This window comes from Cervus canadensis, chromosome 3 (assembly GCF_019320065.1).
Source record: "Cervus canadensis isolate Bull #8, Minnesota chromosome 3, ASM1932006v1, whole genome shotgun sequence".
NCBI classification, from domain to species: Eukaryota; Metazoa; Chordata; class Mammalia; order Artiodactyla; family Cervidae; genus Cervus; species Cervus canadensis.
In genome coordinates, this window is record NC_057388.1 from 66,758,669 (window position 1) to 66,775,302 (window position 16,634).

The 16,634-nt window shown below is 41.4% G+C and overlaps 1 long non-coding RNA gene and 1 other non-coding gene across 3 annotated transcripts in view; one reads left to right on the forward strand and one right to left on the reverse strand.

The window, feature by feature from the left end:
• Positions 1 to 16,634, reverse strand: part of LOC122438481 — a 171,939-nt gene that overhangs the window by 47,561 nt on the left and 107,744 nt on the right. The gene's annotated exons all lie outside the window — the stretch shown is intronic.
• On the forward strand, positions 11,250 to 11,322 carry TRNAG-UCC. The gene has a single exon. It is a non-coding gene; the product is annotated as a tRNA-Gly (tRNA).

Consider the following 16,634-nt stretch of genomic DNA (forward strand, 5'->3'; position numbering starts at 1 on the left):
ATAAGTCAATTTAGATACCATGAGTCTCACACTTATTCTTTCTGTGTGAACCAGGACATGGGTCAGTTTTTTCCAACAAATTTCTTTACTCACTCTTCCTATTCGGAGGCCGTTTTGATTAGATTCTTCACAGATATGACACACGGCTGTTTTCTCCTATCACATGGCTCATGGGTGTGCAGATGGAACATGGGCGTAAGTGACGGGAAGTGTGGACTAGGGTTTTAGATGAAGAAATAGAAGATGGCCCAACTCAACCCCTCATGTCCTTGAGAAGGAAGCAGAGACTGAGAAAGGATGTGTGTTGTCCAGGTATTTCAGGTAATATGATGACAGAGTCATTACAGAGGCAGGCACTGGCCCAGGGCCCTGCCTCCAGTCACCTCCCACAGTGTCAGCCTCTCACCACACCCCACACACAGCGTTCTACAAGTCCACATGGGGGAAACCAGCTTGTACTACACCTTACTCGACACCCCTGATTAATTCCAAAGGCCACACCAGTTTCAGTCCATTAAATTAAGGCCATAAAATTAAGATGTAAATAGCAAAAGTTACCTGTGCCAGGATGCCAATCAACCTTTGATTTGCTTTTTTTAAGTTTGGGGGTACAAGGAGAAAGTTTGGGGAATGCTTCCCATCCTACATATGAGCAACAGAATTTGTAACTTCTTGGGAACCTTTGATGATACAAATAATCTCATATTCTAAAAATTTGCCTGATATACCAGTTATTTGGAACTCAAATACTCCACCCAATAGTATCAATACTAACCATAATGAATAAGTTCTCAGGCTAAAGCATACAAAATAATACAATTATAACAAAAAAGAAGTCAATATTAACAATATAAGTAATTAAAAAAAGAAAATTTAAATTGAATTATAGGAAGTTACTTCTTTTATTAATTTGCCCAGAATTTCAGCTTGAGGGAAAATAGGTTTAATAAAAAGAAAATCAGGAGGTAGAAGAAATTGGGGCTTCTGGGTATTTTCAAGGACGTTAAAGGTCAATTAAATTTAATTCCATTTTGAACTTATGGATTCTTTTTCCCAAAAAGAGAAATATTTTATGGCTCTTTACAATTTTCAAGCTGCTTTCAAAGCAAAATTTCATCTACAAGACCAGACCAATGAGTGGCAATTTTATTCAGCAGCCAGAACAAATGAATTCCAGCAACTGATAAATTAGCAATTAGGAAGAAGTCATTACTGGTCTCTCTCAAATCCTCACTCCCCAGAGTGTGGTCAGGAACCTCAGCATCACCTCGGAGCTTGGTAGAAACGCAGGGTCTCATCTGGACCATAGACCTACAGGGATCAGAATCTGCACTTCAATAAGATCCCCAGGGGGATTCCTCTGCACATCAGAATCTGGGCAGCAATGCTTCTACTAGTGAACAGGGGCTCCTTTATGAAATAAAGCAGTTAACCAAGTGCTCATGAAAAATACACATTTGATTTTTAGTTTCAGCAATGTTGCACACTGAACTCAAATCCTCTTTTCCTTCACAAAACAGAGATGCTGGATAAACTATTTCGTTTTTTTAAGTCAAACTCAAAAGACAGGGGAGTTTTCTGGCTTCCAAAACACTACAAAGGAACTCATACTACTCAAGAGAGTGCAGCAGAACCCTGGAGGATAGCAGACTTGGTTACAGGCCCTAAAAAAGAGGGACCAGAATCATAAAATCCCATTGATCACCGGAGATGGTAATGGAGATGATAATCGGTCCATATAAAGTGTGATGCTCAAACCTCTACATAAGCCCTCCCTGCTTTATGGAAAGGGAATGAAAGAACTTCCCAAGGGGGCTGGGTAAGAAGCAAAGAAGCATCAAGTCTGGGGGGCCCATAGGTCCTAGTTTGTACCACATATAGATATGGAGTCTGAATGAATACTATCCACATGGGGCCGGAATCTCAAACTGATAAATAACTGAAAATTCACCCTGGACAAGCGAAACTCTGGAGACACCCATCCAGGGCAAATATAAAACCTCTCTGTAAACATACTCCCATAAGCCAGGCACATCTGACTCATACATTATGATAGTAATCCCAGCTGGGGCTAAGCCTACAAGCGCAGATTAAAATAACACAAGAAAAGAATTCACTACAAGAGGGCATATCAGGTAACATGAGCAGTGGATTAGCATGCCTCAGAACATAGGAAAATAAAACAATTCCAAAGAGATTGTTTTATTTAAACCTCCAAGCAATTTACTAGTAAAGAAAAACCTGAAACTAACAGGTAATTTCAAGAAGGTAAAGGAGAAAAGGAAAGATATGCCCATTTGAATGCAGAGTTCCAAAGAATAGCAAGGAGAGATAAGAAACCCTTTCCCAGTGATCAATGCAAAGAAATAGAGGAAAACAATAGAATGGGGAAGACTAGAGATCTCTTCAAAAAAAATTAGAGATAACAAGGGAACATTTCATGCAAAGATGGGCACAATAAAGGACAGAAATGGTATGGGCCTAACAGAAGCAGAAGATATTAAGAAGAGGTGGCAAGAATACACAGAAGAACTACACAAAAAAGATCGTCATGACCCAGATAACCACAATGGTGTGATCACTCACCTAGAGCCAGACATCCTGGAATGTGAAGTCAAATGGGCCTTAGGAAGCATCACTACAAACAAAGCTAGTGGAAGAGATGGAATTCCAGTTGAGCTATTTCAAATTCTAAAAGATGATGCTGTGAAAGTGCTGCACTCAATATGCCAGCAAATTTGGAAAACTTAGCAGTGGCCACAGGACTGGAAAAGCTCAGTGTTCATTCCAATCCCAAAGAAAGGCAATGCCAAAGAATGCTCAAACTACAGCACAATTGCACTCATCTCACACACTAGCAAAGTAATGCCCAAAATTCTCCAAGCCAAGCTTCAGCAATACGTGAACCGTGAACTTTCAGATGTTCAAGCTGGTTTTAGAAAAGGCAGAGGAACCAGAATAAATTGCTGACACCCACTGGATCATTGAAAAAAGCAACAGTGCCATAAAAACATCTACTTCTGCTTTAGTGACTACACCAAAGCCTTTGACTGTGTGGATCACAACAAACTGTGGAAAATTCTTCAAGAGATGGTAATACCAGACCACCTAACATGCCTCCTGTGAAATCTGTATGCATGTCAAGAGGCAACAGTTAGAATTGGACATGGAACAACAGACTGGTTCCAAATCGGGGAAGGGGTACATCAAGGCTGCATACTGTCACCCTGCTTATTTAACTTATATGCAGAGTACATCATGAGAAACACTGGGCTGGAGGAAGCACAAGCTGGAATCAAGATTGCCGGGAGAAGTATCAATAACCTCAAATATGCAGATGATACCACCTTAATGGCAGAAAGGAAAGAAGAACTGAAGAGCCTCTTGATGAAAGCAAAAGAGGAGAGTGAGACACTTGGTTTAAAACTCAACATTCAGAAACCTAAGGTCATGGCATCCAGTCCCATCACTTCAGGGCAAATAGATGGGGAAACAGTGGAAACAGTGACAGACTTTATTTTGACAGACTCCAAAATCACTGCAGATAGTGACTGCAGCCATGAAATTAAAAGATGCTTGCTCCTTGGAAGAAAAGCTATGATGAATCTAGCTGCTGCTGCTAAATCACGTCAGTCATGTCCGACTCTGTGCGACCCCACAGACGGCAGTCCACCAGGCTCCTCTGTCCCTGGGATTCTCTAGGCAAGAATACTGGAGTGGGTTGCCATTTCCTTCTCCATGATGAATTTAGAGAGTGTATTAAAAAGCAGAGACATTATTTTGCCCGACAAAGGTCCATCTAGTCAAAGCTGTGGTGCTTGCAATAGTCATGTATGGATGTGAGAGTTGGACTATAAAGAAAGCTGAGCGCCGAAGAATTGATGCTTTTGAACTGTGGTGTTGGAGAAGACTCTTGAGAGTCCCTTGGACTGCAAGGAGATCCAACCAGTCCATCCTAAAGGAAATCAGTCCTGAATATTCATTGGAAGGACTGATGCTGAAGCTGAAACTCCAATACTTTGGCCACCTGATGCAAAAAGCTGACTCATTTGAAAAGACCCTGATGCTGGGAAAGATTGAAGGTAGGAGGAGAAGGGGATGACAGAGGATGAGATGGTTGGATGGCATCAGCAACTCTATGGACATGAGTTTGAGTAAGCTCTGAGAGTTGGTGATGGATCAGGAAGCCTGTTGTGCTGCAATCCATAGGGTCACAAAGAGCCAGACACAACTGAGCAACTGAATTGAACAGGTAATTTGCAGATGAGAAAGCTGAAGTGCAGAAAGTCTAAGTTCTAATAAGGACTGTAGGCTTAAGTTCAGTCCCAGTATTTTTTCTACCATATTATATTATCTCTGTTCTTAATACATGTAGGACTAACGCCTATCTATTAGTTGGATCAATTCTTTGATTCATTTAAAACAGATGAAAGAGAAGAGATTTTCTTAGATTGAGAAGGGAGAACCCTCATTCAGTTAATCTGATTTTAAGCAGCCCTTTTTTTACATGACAAAGGAAGGAAATGGGTAGGTACCTTTGTATACTCAGGAATATTTACTGGGGAAAAAGGAAATGACAATGTAAGAAGTTTGAGGCAATTGGGCAAAATAAGAGATACTAGGTAAATACTCATCTGGATTTCCAGAATGTTCAGAAGATGAGGATTTATACCTTGGCAATTGTCTTTGTTTTTCTAAGGCAGGATGTCAGTTAACCACTGGAGCTCAAGCTGAGATGAGTTTTGGCTTTTACTCAGACTATCATCACTGCATCCCTGAGAGGCTTCCTGTAGTTGCAGCTTATAACCCACAAACCACCATGCAGGATACTAAAGAACTGGTGTATAGCTCGGGCATTACAGCAAAGTCATAATTTCTTATCTCTTACCCCTTACTAAATTACAATTAAATTCCATCATTCAGAAATGCCTGATCTTGAGCCAGATGCATATATCACAAGAAGGCATTAAAATCTGACCTTTTATATCCCCAATAAGAAATGTCATGAGTCCATCACAGAAGCATAATTCCCTTTCAAATTAGAGCTAAGAAAGATTTGAACTTCAAAGGAGAACTCCTCAATTACAGGTGAATTGGAGGACTTTTCTAGTAACCTCTTAAAATTATGAATTCTAAAGGAAAAAATAAGATGACTTTTGCGTTTCAGAGCAAAAGTAGAAAATGAATGAGTAAATAGCAGGATGGGAAAAAAATGCTACATACAAAAAAAGTGAAAAGGGACCACACTGATCCCTCTCTTTCAAGTCTGTTCTAAAATTACTGGAAACTTGAAAATCAGTTACATTTCAGCAGAGGCCCAAATACCCAAAACAATTATCCACTGTCTCTTTTACTGGCTAAGATTTACATCTAGTGGGTTCATCAGTATAGATACCACAGAGACTCTGCAAAGAGTACTGTGGGGCCTGGTGACTTTAGAGTTTGCTCTTGGAATATTTATCATTTTAGCTCAGTAAATAGCTAGTCCTTTGCCAACAGGGAGATAAGCAGGCAGCCCTATCAGTCTTGGTACTTTCCAAAGGTTTTCGTTCCACAGCACACTGTGGGATATTCATCTTCCCTCTGATGACCATCCCTGCCTATAAAGAAAGTATTTAGATCTTTGTAAAGAAGGGTCATTTAAATAAGAAACAAAAAACTTAACTGAAGAGTAACAAGGGGAAAGAGGGGAGAGGGAACAACTAGAGACAGAGACCCAAGAGCAAAGGCAGCCTGGGTCTGCCTGGTTGGGAGCTGGGGTGGGGTGGGGGGATGGCTATGAGGCAATTCTAATTGAGGAGTGAAGACTGAGGCCACATGTAGGCACCCCCACCTCCATCAATACAAAAGCAAATTTGGTGTTCATAGGAAGCATGATGACTTTCTCAAAATTCATTTATGTCTTAATTTAATAAATGTTTATTGAGTTCCCACTGTGTGTGTATATATATATATATATATGTCAGAGACATACCATGAGTATAAGGAGAAGGAAAAGTGATAATAAAGCATACAATAGGTAGAAAACAGTTCAAAATAAAATAACACCAATTCAAAAGAAAAAGAAATGATGTCAATTGTGGGACTTTGTAGCCTCAGGTAAACAGTATTTGAGCTGGGCCTTAAAGAAAATGTAAGATTTGGACATACAGATACACTGCTGGGAAATGCGGTACGCTTCTCTCTACCACAAATAAGAAGCCAAGTGAATAATCAAGCTAGACGTCCTTACCCTTCCCTGCATCTACGAATCACTACAGAAGAATTTTTAAAATCGCATGCTGGTGTCCTTCCCCTGAATATTTTGATTTGACTAACCCAGGGTAAGACCCATCATGAGTAGTTTTACTTTTTCAAACACTTCCCAGGTAACTGTTATGTGCAGCCAAGGCTGAGAATCCTGAGCTAGAATGGAGACATGGAGACCGGTACTTGCCCTTGGAAGTTTGTACCAGAACTTTGAAAGAATCCCAGCTCCCAGGGTGTCATGACTCATGAATTGACACCATGTTCCACAGATAAAAATCAGGAAGGGAGGCCAAAACAGAATATTGACTTCAACATAATCACAGTCCTTTGGGAGTTTCCATGTATCAAATGAAAGGCAATAACACAGGACATTTATGGACACTATTTGGTGCTCTGGTGGACTCCCTGCCAGAAGAGCTCCCACCTGAAGGAACTAAATGAAGAACAGGCCACATGGAATCATAAGTGGACAGGCTCACAGAGTGTGCATAATGCTGCTTTCAGATCTGTTTGAGAACAGAACCAGGTACACCCAACGGTCTCACCATTGTGGTAGTCTCTGACAATTCAATAAAATAAGCATGAGTTTTTCCTCAATGAGAAGTCACCTTTCTAAGTCTGAGCTTTAGAAGGCATAATATTGCAAGCTTAAGTGGGCCAAATGTGCACAATGAGCCTCACGGAATCTTCCAACTGTAAGGCTTGGGATCATGTCTTAAAGAGTAAAAATGGAATAACATAGCTTTAGAGTGGCCTCCTACTAGAAGTAAACAGAGTAACTTGATTTCTACTTATCTATTGCTGCATAACAAGCCACTCAAAAATGAAGTGACTCGAAGCAATGTATCATTGTTTCTCATAGTTCCATGGGCTATCTGGCTCAGCCAGCTGATTCTCCCTACGTTCTCTCACATAGTTGTGGTCAGACAGTGGCTGGAGTCATCTGAAGGCTCAATTGGACTGGACATTCAGGATGGAATATTCACACGGTCACTAGCTAGGAGCTCAGCTAGACCACTGACTGGAATGTCTACAAGTAGCCTCTCTCTGTGATTGGGCTTTCTCACAGTATGATGACCAGATTCCAAAAACAGGAAGTAGAAACTGCCACTTCCTCAAAGTCTGGGTCCAGAAACTGGCAAATAGCATTTCTACTGTATTCTGTTGTGCTTTTTAAACTGTAACAATGATCAGTGTATTGTCTCTCAGCTGTGTCGTTTCTTCTTTGTCAGCTGAACTAACGTTAAGCTTTGTCAGTGGAGTGCTTTGCCAGTAGAGATGCTGGAGAAGGAAGGGGCTTTCTCTTTCTGGCTCTGATGTACTCCTGTCACCTGGTAGCTTCTATAGCTCCTGGCTCTGCAGTTCAAGGCAGCCAGCAGCACTCAGCAGCAAGTAGCTCCCCTGGCATCCCTTTAGGTTGGTTCACAGCAAGTTCTGAAGAGTGCCACCCTACTGCCTGAGGCTCCTCCAGGCACACCAGAGGGCATGTCTCCAGCAAGTCCCAGAGTGTGGACTTCCAGCTAGTTCCTCTGCCACAGCACCAGAGCAACTTCACAGTCATTTAACAAGTCATGGCCAGGCCTTGATGATGTTCTGTTGATTAAAGCAGATACAGAGCCTGCCCAGATTTAATGAAAGAGGACACAGACTCTGTATTTCAAATGAGGAATCTCAAAAATACGGCCGTCTTTAATCTTCTACAATTTGTGAACAGATTAGCTCTTATTCTCAACACTATATATTTGAGCTTTAAATGGATATTTTTCATAGTTCTTTAGTAGCAACTCCCACAGAAAATAAAAAAGCAGTATTATATACAATAGAAATATAAAAGAGTAATATTATGCTATACTTCACTGCAAGCTCATCACCTCTAAGTCTGAGTTGTTGGTTTTCTCCCGGTAGTCTGGACGATTTTCCACCAAGTTTCTCTTCTCTGCCTAGTTCCCTTGATGGCCAAAAAATTGTGTCGACAAAGACAAGGTAAAAAGGACAATCAGTGGGCCAGGACACAGATCAGAGCCACACAAAAGGGCAAATCCACAGTGTGGGCATCGTGTGGCCACTCTAGAATTTTTCCACAAATTGTGACTGTTGGAATTCTGCCAGCATCAGCCACACAGTCCACAATGACCCAATACTTGAGAGCTTTTGCATTGCTAAATGTTTGTGGGGCTTAGAAATCAATATCTAATCACACTTAACCGGAGCCCGATATTCTGTACACTCAGCAGTGTAGGCTTCTGGTTGCTGGATATACAAAAGTTAACATGGGAAGCAGAACATTTGTGGGAATGAGCAGCATTAACAAAATTGCCACTCTGGTGCAAATCATGCAAATCACTGCTAATGATGTTTATTGGGTGCTCATTTTTGCCGGGGGGAGGGAGGGTGCTCATTTTTGCCAGGGGGAGGGAGGGAGGGAGAGGGGGAGAGGGGAGAGGGGGAGAGGGGGGAGGGAGAGGGGGAGAGGGGGAGAGGGGGAGAGGGGAGAGGAAGGAGAGGGGGAGGGGGAGAGGGGGAGGGGGAGAAGGGGAGGGGGAGGGGGAGAGGGGGAGGGGGAGAGGGAGAGAGAGAGAGGGAGAGAGAGAGAGGGGGAGAGGGAGAAAGAGAGAGAGAGTGTGTGTGTGTTAGTCACTCAGTCGTGTCCGATTCTTTGCGACCCCATGGACTATAGCCCACCAGACTCCTCTGTCCATGGAACTTTCCAGGCAAGGATACTGGAGTGGGTTGCCATTTCCTTCTCCAGGGGATCTTCCCGACCCTGGGTTCGATCCCTGGGTTGGGAAGATCCCCTGAAGGAGGGAACGGCTACCCACTCCAGTCTTCTGGCCCGAGAATTCCATGGACTATACAGTCCAAAGAGACTGTATTTTATACAGACACAAAGAGTTGGACACACTGAGTGATTTACACTTTTTTTTAACCTCAGAAATTAATGTTACTTCTTTTTCCTCAGCCCTTCATTAGGAACATAATAACTAAACTACTTCTCAAAATCTGTCAGCTTTAAATTCCTAAGTAATGGGATTATCAGGCTTCCCAGGTGGCTCAGTAGTAAAGAATCCACCTGCCAATACAGGAGACATGGGTTCGATCCCTGGGTCAGGAAGATCCCCTGGAGAAGGAAATGACAACCCATTCCAGTATTCTTGCCTGGGAAATCCCATGGCCAGAAAAGCCTCATGGACTACACTCCATGGGATTGCAAAGAGTCAGACACCACTTATTGACTAAACAACAATGGGAGTATCAAGTAATGGGAACATAAGCTACACCTGGCTTCCTGGTAAGGAATCGCTAGTCTCTATTCAGTGAGGAGCTTACTGAGAAACCAACTTGGGCTTTTAATAAGCCATTATAGGGTCACAAGTGTAGTCAAGTCCCTACTGCCCCTTCTCTATTCCTAAACTGCATAATTCACACTGAATTCACAACTAAAACCCTCAGGAAATGTCTAATAGCAGCAGTGTTGCCCTTTTCCTTCCTCAGTGGTCACTCTGCATCACCTAACAAATGGATTGGTATTATAACACTTCCTAAATGAGTGCTTCTCAAACATTACATCCATAAGAATCTCACTTGAGGATCCTGCTACAATGCAAGTTTCAATTCAGTGGGTCTCAGGTGGAGTACTGAAATGCTGCTTTTCTAACAAGCTCCTAGATAATGTTGATACTGCTGGTCCTCAGACCACACTTTGAGGATCAAGGATGGAGGTTACTATGGAGAAAGCTTTAGCTGCTTCCAGCAGTGTTCAAAAGAAGAAAGACAAAACACGGGTCTCCAGTTCCCTATCTTTTCCTCTCTCTCACTCAAGCACTAGAGACTAGATAACAATCAAACCTCAAGACCAGGCGTGGAAACCTTGAAATTCTCTAAGTTGGATATGCAAATTAAACTCCAACTCTGACCCCAGGTTTAAAACACCAGCCCAGTTTGCAGATTCTGAGAACCAGAAAACACTGAAAACTGAATTTGAAAACTTGACTCTACCCTCACAGTCATGAATATCAGAATCACTTCAAATTTGTTCTCTTTTTTTGACACCAAGAAAGGGAAGGTGCATGTTTGCTTGCCTTACAGGTCCTACAAGTTTGCTTCTTGACAGAGTTTAAGACAGAAAGTTAGAAACTAAACTTTTTTCTAGAGCAGCTACATAATAGAAGCATAGAGGCTTGGATTTTTCAATTTATTTTGAATTATCCAGATATTTGTCCTGACTCCTCAGAGCATGCTAAGAACTTATATTCTGTTGTTGCTTTGCTGTCTCCCCAAGGCTTTTATGTTCCTTATCTGCATATCATCTTAGGTCAGTTTGTCCCTTAAGGTCCATAAAACTGGTCCAGCCTCCTATTCTGTACTCTCTGGAATGCCTACCCAAGATCTCTTTATGTTCTGGGAGGAAACTTATGTTCTATGTTCATTTCTATTTCAAATCATACTTAATTTTGTTCTCTGCTTTTTGTACTTTTTAACTTCTTTTTCCCCTCCTAGACTGTCCCCAACCCAGCCCCTTCCAACCTTCATTTCAAGCTCTTATGTTTTGAAAAACTTTAACTGAAGGTCATAAGTAGAGGATTGTACTGCTGTACTGCAGACCAACAACTGTGTAGTACGTATCACACAGAACTATTCTTGAAAATTCTATCAGGTGCCCACTTTCAGTATATCTCTGGACCTTTTGCCTTCTGGCTAATTATCCCTTTTCCCTTTCCTTCCCATCTCTCTCTCTCTATACCATCTCTCCCCCCGACTGCCTCTAAACAGTCCAATTGTGTGTTCATACCCAGTCATGTGGTGCAGTTTTGCTCTTTACATCCTGTGTTCCCAAACTGTGCCAAACTCACTTCTGTATTTCTGAAGTCCATCAGTGTGCTTTCCTGTATGAAAGAATCATTAGCAGATTGCCATCTCTCCTTTCAGGGGCTCCATTTCTTTGGAAGTTCGTGGAATTTAAAACATCTTTTTTTCATTAAAAAAACATGATCTCGGGGACTTCCCTGGTGGTTCAGTGGCTAAGACTCTGTGCTTCCAATGCAGGGGGCCCGGGTTCAAACCCTGGTCAGGGAACAAGATCCCATGTGCTGTAACTAAGACCTCATGCAGTCAAATAAATAAATAAATATATATTAAAAAAAAAAACAAAAAAAAACATGATCTCACTTGGCCTCGTTACTCTGGGGTAGGAAAAACAAGCATTCATACGGCCATGTTTGACAAGGAAACTAAAACCCAGAAAAATCACATAACTTATGCAGAGTCCCCAGGTTAGGGAAAGAACCAGTACTGAGACCCAGCTTTCCTGATATCTGGTATATTCTTTCTACTGAGTCATTGTTTTGCTGGATGAGACCAAATATGCCACAATTTTGCAACCATATGGAAACCTGACTACTAACACTGATGCAATCTACATGAGTCTATGTACAGCAAATAGCAGCTGTGCGACTGGAATCTACTTCAATGTTCTCTCCAGTCCAAACTGGATTTCTTCATATAATCTCCACACCTTGCATGTTGTGATGTGTCTTTACACTCAAAGATTTCTTCATTTTTCATTTTGAATGCAAAATAACATCCAGACTTCCATTTGAAGATGCCTAACAGAATAGAGCACCACCTGTTCTTGATTTATTTTCAACCAATTAAGCATTTAAATTGTTTCTCATCTAAATTGAATTTACTTTTACTACTTTCTCCTCACTCTTTTTCTTTTCCACAACAATCAACAATGTCTAGTAAACAACTGCTTAATGTGCTAAGCAAACAAAAGTGTGGTTGTTGGGAAGTGGAAATGAGAGAGGGAGGTTGTTGGGAAGTGGAAATGAGAGAGGGAAATGAGAGAGAGAGGTGAAGCCGGACAACTACAAACTGTTACGAGACCTGGACTGACCTTGTACAAGGTGAGCTTAGACAGGTAACTGCATCTCTCTGGACTTCTGTTTCCTCTGCCATAAAATGAGGCTTAGATGAGGTCTCTAAACTTTGACAAGGTAAAACTGTCACCATCTTCCTTGTTGACCTTCACTTTCTCTTGACTCAAAAGAAGTAGAGCACTTTCATTCTAAGACGCTCCCTTACATTTGAGATTCCGAGTATACTCTTCCTGACTTTGATTAAGAAGTTCTTTCTCTTAAAGTTTTGATCCCCCCCTTTTTTCCCATTAACTTCTTCCCTTTTTCTACCACCAATTCACTGTCCTACCGCCAATTCACTGTCAAGAACTAACCAATTGCCAGGACCCAGGTTCGATCTCTGATCAGGGAACTAAGATTCCTCATGCTGTGAGGCAAGGCCAAAAAGAAAAAAAAAAAAGGAATCAATGACTTCTATGGTTTCTTTCTCCACAATTCAATTAGGTTTCCTGCTGACTCTACACGCCTTCCTTTGCAGCTAATCCATTTTCAACCATCTCAGTTTTCAAGTGATTTAGAAAACAGGTATGAACGCCACCCAGACTCAAGGAAACATGTGCTGCATGTGCTGCAAATGAATTGCTAACACAACAGTGTTACCATTATAGCAATCAATATATATGTAATAACTTGTTTGAAACAGGCCATATTTCTATTTTCCGTGAAATTAATCAGAAGCTTTCATGGAAATCTTTATGGAACACATGACTGCATGAATGTAATTTTCATTTAATTTGCATTTAAGCAAATAGGTTAAATGTTTTTCAACCAATTACTATTTTTCTTGGCTTATGGTATTACTAATTTATGATTGATCTGGTTAAGCTAGAAAAGTATATAAGAAGTCAGTTCTCCACTTAAAAGGGCTAAACTGAACTTAAAGCCTTGTGTCAGTGAAAGATAACAGAAAACCAGCTTGTGCAACTCTCTTTGAAGTAGTAAATACAGAGTTTTTGACAATTTTTGCCCCAAAACGGTAAGTAGAGAAACTCAAGGTTTGTCTCCTCTGTTACCACGTTCAAGAAACCCTGAACCCACTCCCACAACAGTCTCAGGACTGAGGAACAGGCGTTAACAGGACATGCCAAAGGTGTAGCAGCTTTCAGAGTGCCTTCAGTAAACGATCTCGTTTTATCCTCATCACTCTAGAAAAGCAAAAGGGGCAGATAAGCCATCTCCTTCTAGTATCATGTAAAAGATAATGTTCCTCACCTTCAATCATGAATTCATGCATCCAGAAATGATCATTGTGCACTTATCATTTGCCAGCAACTGCTCTCCATCACGGGTTCTCGAAATGTGACCCTCACCCCCCCCACCCCCCACCAGGTCAGCAGCATCAGCAACACCTGGAAACTTAAAAGAACTACAAATCTTCAGCCCTAAGCCACACCTCCTGAACCAGAAAGTCTGAGATGGGCCAGGAATGTGTGGATAAACAAGTCCTCAGGTGATTCTGATGCCTCCTAAACTCTAAGAACCACTGTTCTAGATATGAATGTGAGTAGTACACATGCCTCAGCTTCAAAAGGTTCTCGAGGTCAGTGGAATAAACGGCCAAGTAAATAAAGTATTAAAATATAATGAACGACATGCAAACTAGTAAAAACAGAGAAGAAAAGCAAAACTGATCAACAGCACTCAGAGAAAGCCCACTGACTCTTTAGAGGGCACTGCACTGTGAGGAATTATGAAAAAATAAAAGAGTAAAACAAACAAAAAGCTCTTTAATGAGGTGTGGGATCTCAGGCCCCTGTGCTCATCAAGGGAGCAACATCAAAAGTGCTGAAACCAATCTAGTCTAAATACAGGATCTCTGATTCTCCTTCCAAATCCTGTGACTCTGCTCCCACTCTGCAAGGAGATCACAATAAGTCAAATACTAAGTATTTCAAAAATGTTGGATTCAGAGACTGCTATAGTTCATTTTCTTTGGGGCAAGGTAGTAACCAGTCCCCAGACTGGAAGGAAGGTAAGTGCTAGTCATGTCTCTTACTTTGTTACCAGCTCCCTTATAAGATCAACAATTTCCAACAGGGAGAAAATGTAATGACCATCCCTGTCTTTCTAGCTGTGATGAAAGGATGAAGGACTTGAAGAGTTTTCTCTAGTGTTTCTCCACACTGATCTCTCAAGGGGAGCCTATAGCGCCTATAAGCAAACATATCAGCATTATCCCTTAGTAATAGCTACCATCTGGAGAGCACTTTTCCATTCACAAAGTGATTCATCTGTGGTATCGTATTTACCTGACTTTGGTCACAATCCTATGACCAAAGGGTCTCTTTCAATTCTTATGAAGAAAAAAACTCAGAAAACCTTGAAGGATCGTGTTATGGGCCGAACGTATCCTTCATGGTCAAGTCTTAACGTTCAGTGTCTCAGAATTTAGAAACCAGGTCTTGTAAATGTAATTCATGAAGGAAACCAACCCTGAATATTTACTGAAGGACTAATGCTGAAGCTGAAGCTCCAATACTTTGACTGCCTGATGAGAAGAGCTGACTCACTGGAAAAGACCCTGATGCTAGGAAAGATTGAAGGCACAGGGAGAAGGGGGACAACAGAGGGTGAGATGGCTGGATGGCATCACCAACTCAGTGGACATGAGTTTGAGCAAACTCTGGGAGAGAGCGAAGGACAGGGGAGCCTGGTGTGCTGGAGTCCACGGAGTCGCAGAGTCTTAGCAACTGAACAAAATGGAGTTAAGATGCAGTCATGCTGGAGTAGGGTGGGCTCTAATGTAATATGAACAGTGTCCTTATGAAAAGGGGGAATACGAACACAGAGACACACACACACAGAGAACACTGTGTGAACACGAAGACAGGAATGAGGATGATACTTCATAAGCCAAGGAGCACCCCCAAATTGCCAGCAAACTACCAGAAGCTAGGAGAGAGGCAGAGAACAGATTCTCCCTCATAGTCCTCAGAACAAACAATCCTGTCAACACCTTGATTTCAGAACAGTGAGACAGTAAGTTTCTGTTGTTAAAGCAGCCCGGGTTGTGGAATTTGTTACATCAGCCCTAGCAAACTAATACAAACGGCTTTGCCAAAATCTCTGAAGGGTATTGGGGACACGTGGCTTTGGTGACACTTCAATAGAGAGGGCACAGAGAAGAGTCAGTGTCACCCCACTGTGTCCCTGGGCCTGGCATCTCACAGACTTCCTTTCATCAACAGTGGCACTAGGGTCATAACCAAAGAAGCCAGCAGAAATGGCTGGTACGTGGGATGTTTGGGGGACCCAGCAGAATCCCAGAATAAGGGCAGCAGGGTAGAAGGAAAGAAAAACTGAGGCTGCCATTTGTCTGGGAAGGCATGTGTGAACCCCTCACCCATGGGACCCCCATGAACACATTGTGGTGCAGGGTGGGGGGGGAGGTCATCACCCAGCAGGAGGCACAATTCTCATCAACAAGAACAGCAAAAGTCACTGAAACAACCAGCTTAATCTGATCAGCATTTTAGTTCAGAAAATGACCCATAACTTTGAGTTCTCTTTTGGGATTGCTCTGTTCATCGTGGGAAAAACAGCAAACTCTCATTTCCCATATCATTAAGGTAGAGACATTAACCAGAATCATTGTGCGTCTGCAAAACTTTGTCTGGCAAGACTGCAGAGAGGATGGAAGGAAATGGGTTGAGAAAACATGAACAACTTCAGTCAGGTATGTTGACCACCAGTCAAGTACAGCTTATACAACCATTTCAAGATGAAAAATGGAAAGTAAAATGAGGAAAGGAAGAGAGGAAAATATAAAAAATTATGATGCAAAAATGTTGGACTTCTCTGGTGGTCCAGTGGTTAAGACTCTGTGCTTCCACTGTAGGGAGCCTGGGTTTAATCCCTGGTCAGGGAACTAAGATCCCACATGCTACATGGCATAATCAAAAAAAGAAAAAACAAAAAAAACAAAAAACTGTTGAAGTGGTCATTTCCAATTTTCTAGGCACCCTAAATAAACTGTATAACTACGAGAAAAGGCCTTGTTCAATAATGTAAGATCTTGTTCTTTTTACTGAATCCATTAGAACAGGGCTATGCAAAGAGTACCAGGAACAAGCAAAGGAAAGCAATGGGCTGGATGATTAACTTGTCAATGAAAATAAACAATATGTACATATTTTAGACCCTCCAAAATCAGTTTGTGACCAGACAGCCTCATGGAGAACCTAAGAATATTAGTTACAACAGGTAGAAGGAAAATGGAGATCCTAGTAGTTGAAAAGATTATGTTCTCAAATATTATTAAAATTATAAAATTTCATGATATATATTAATTATATCATTTTTAAAGGTATTTAAAATTATAAAGCTATAATTGTATAATTAATATAACTAGCTTAGAGATAATTATCATAGATGTTTTCACAACCCAAAACTGACATTGTAAATTTCAGTTGGCAGAAATATCTGTCATATTTTTCTTTTTCCTTTTCTGTCTTCAAAAATATCTAC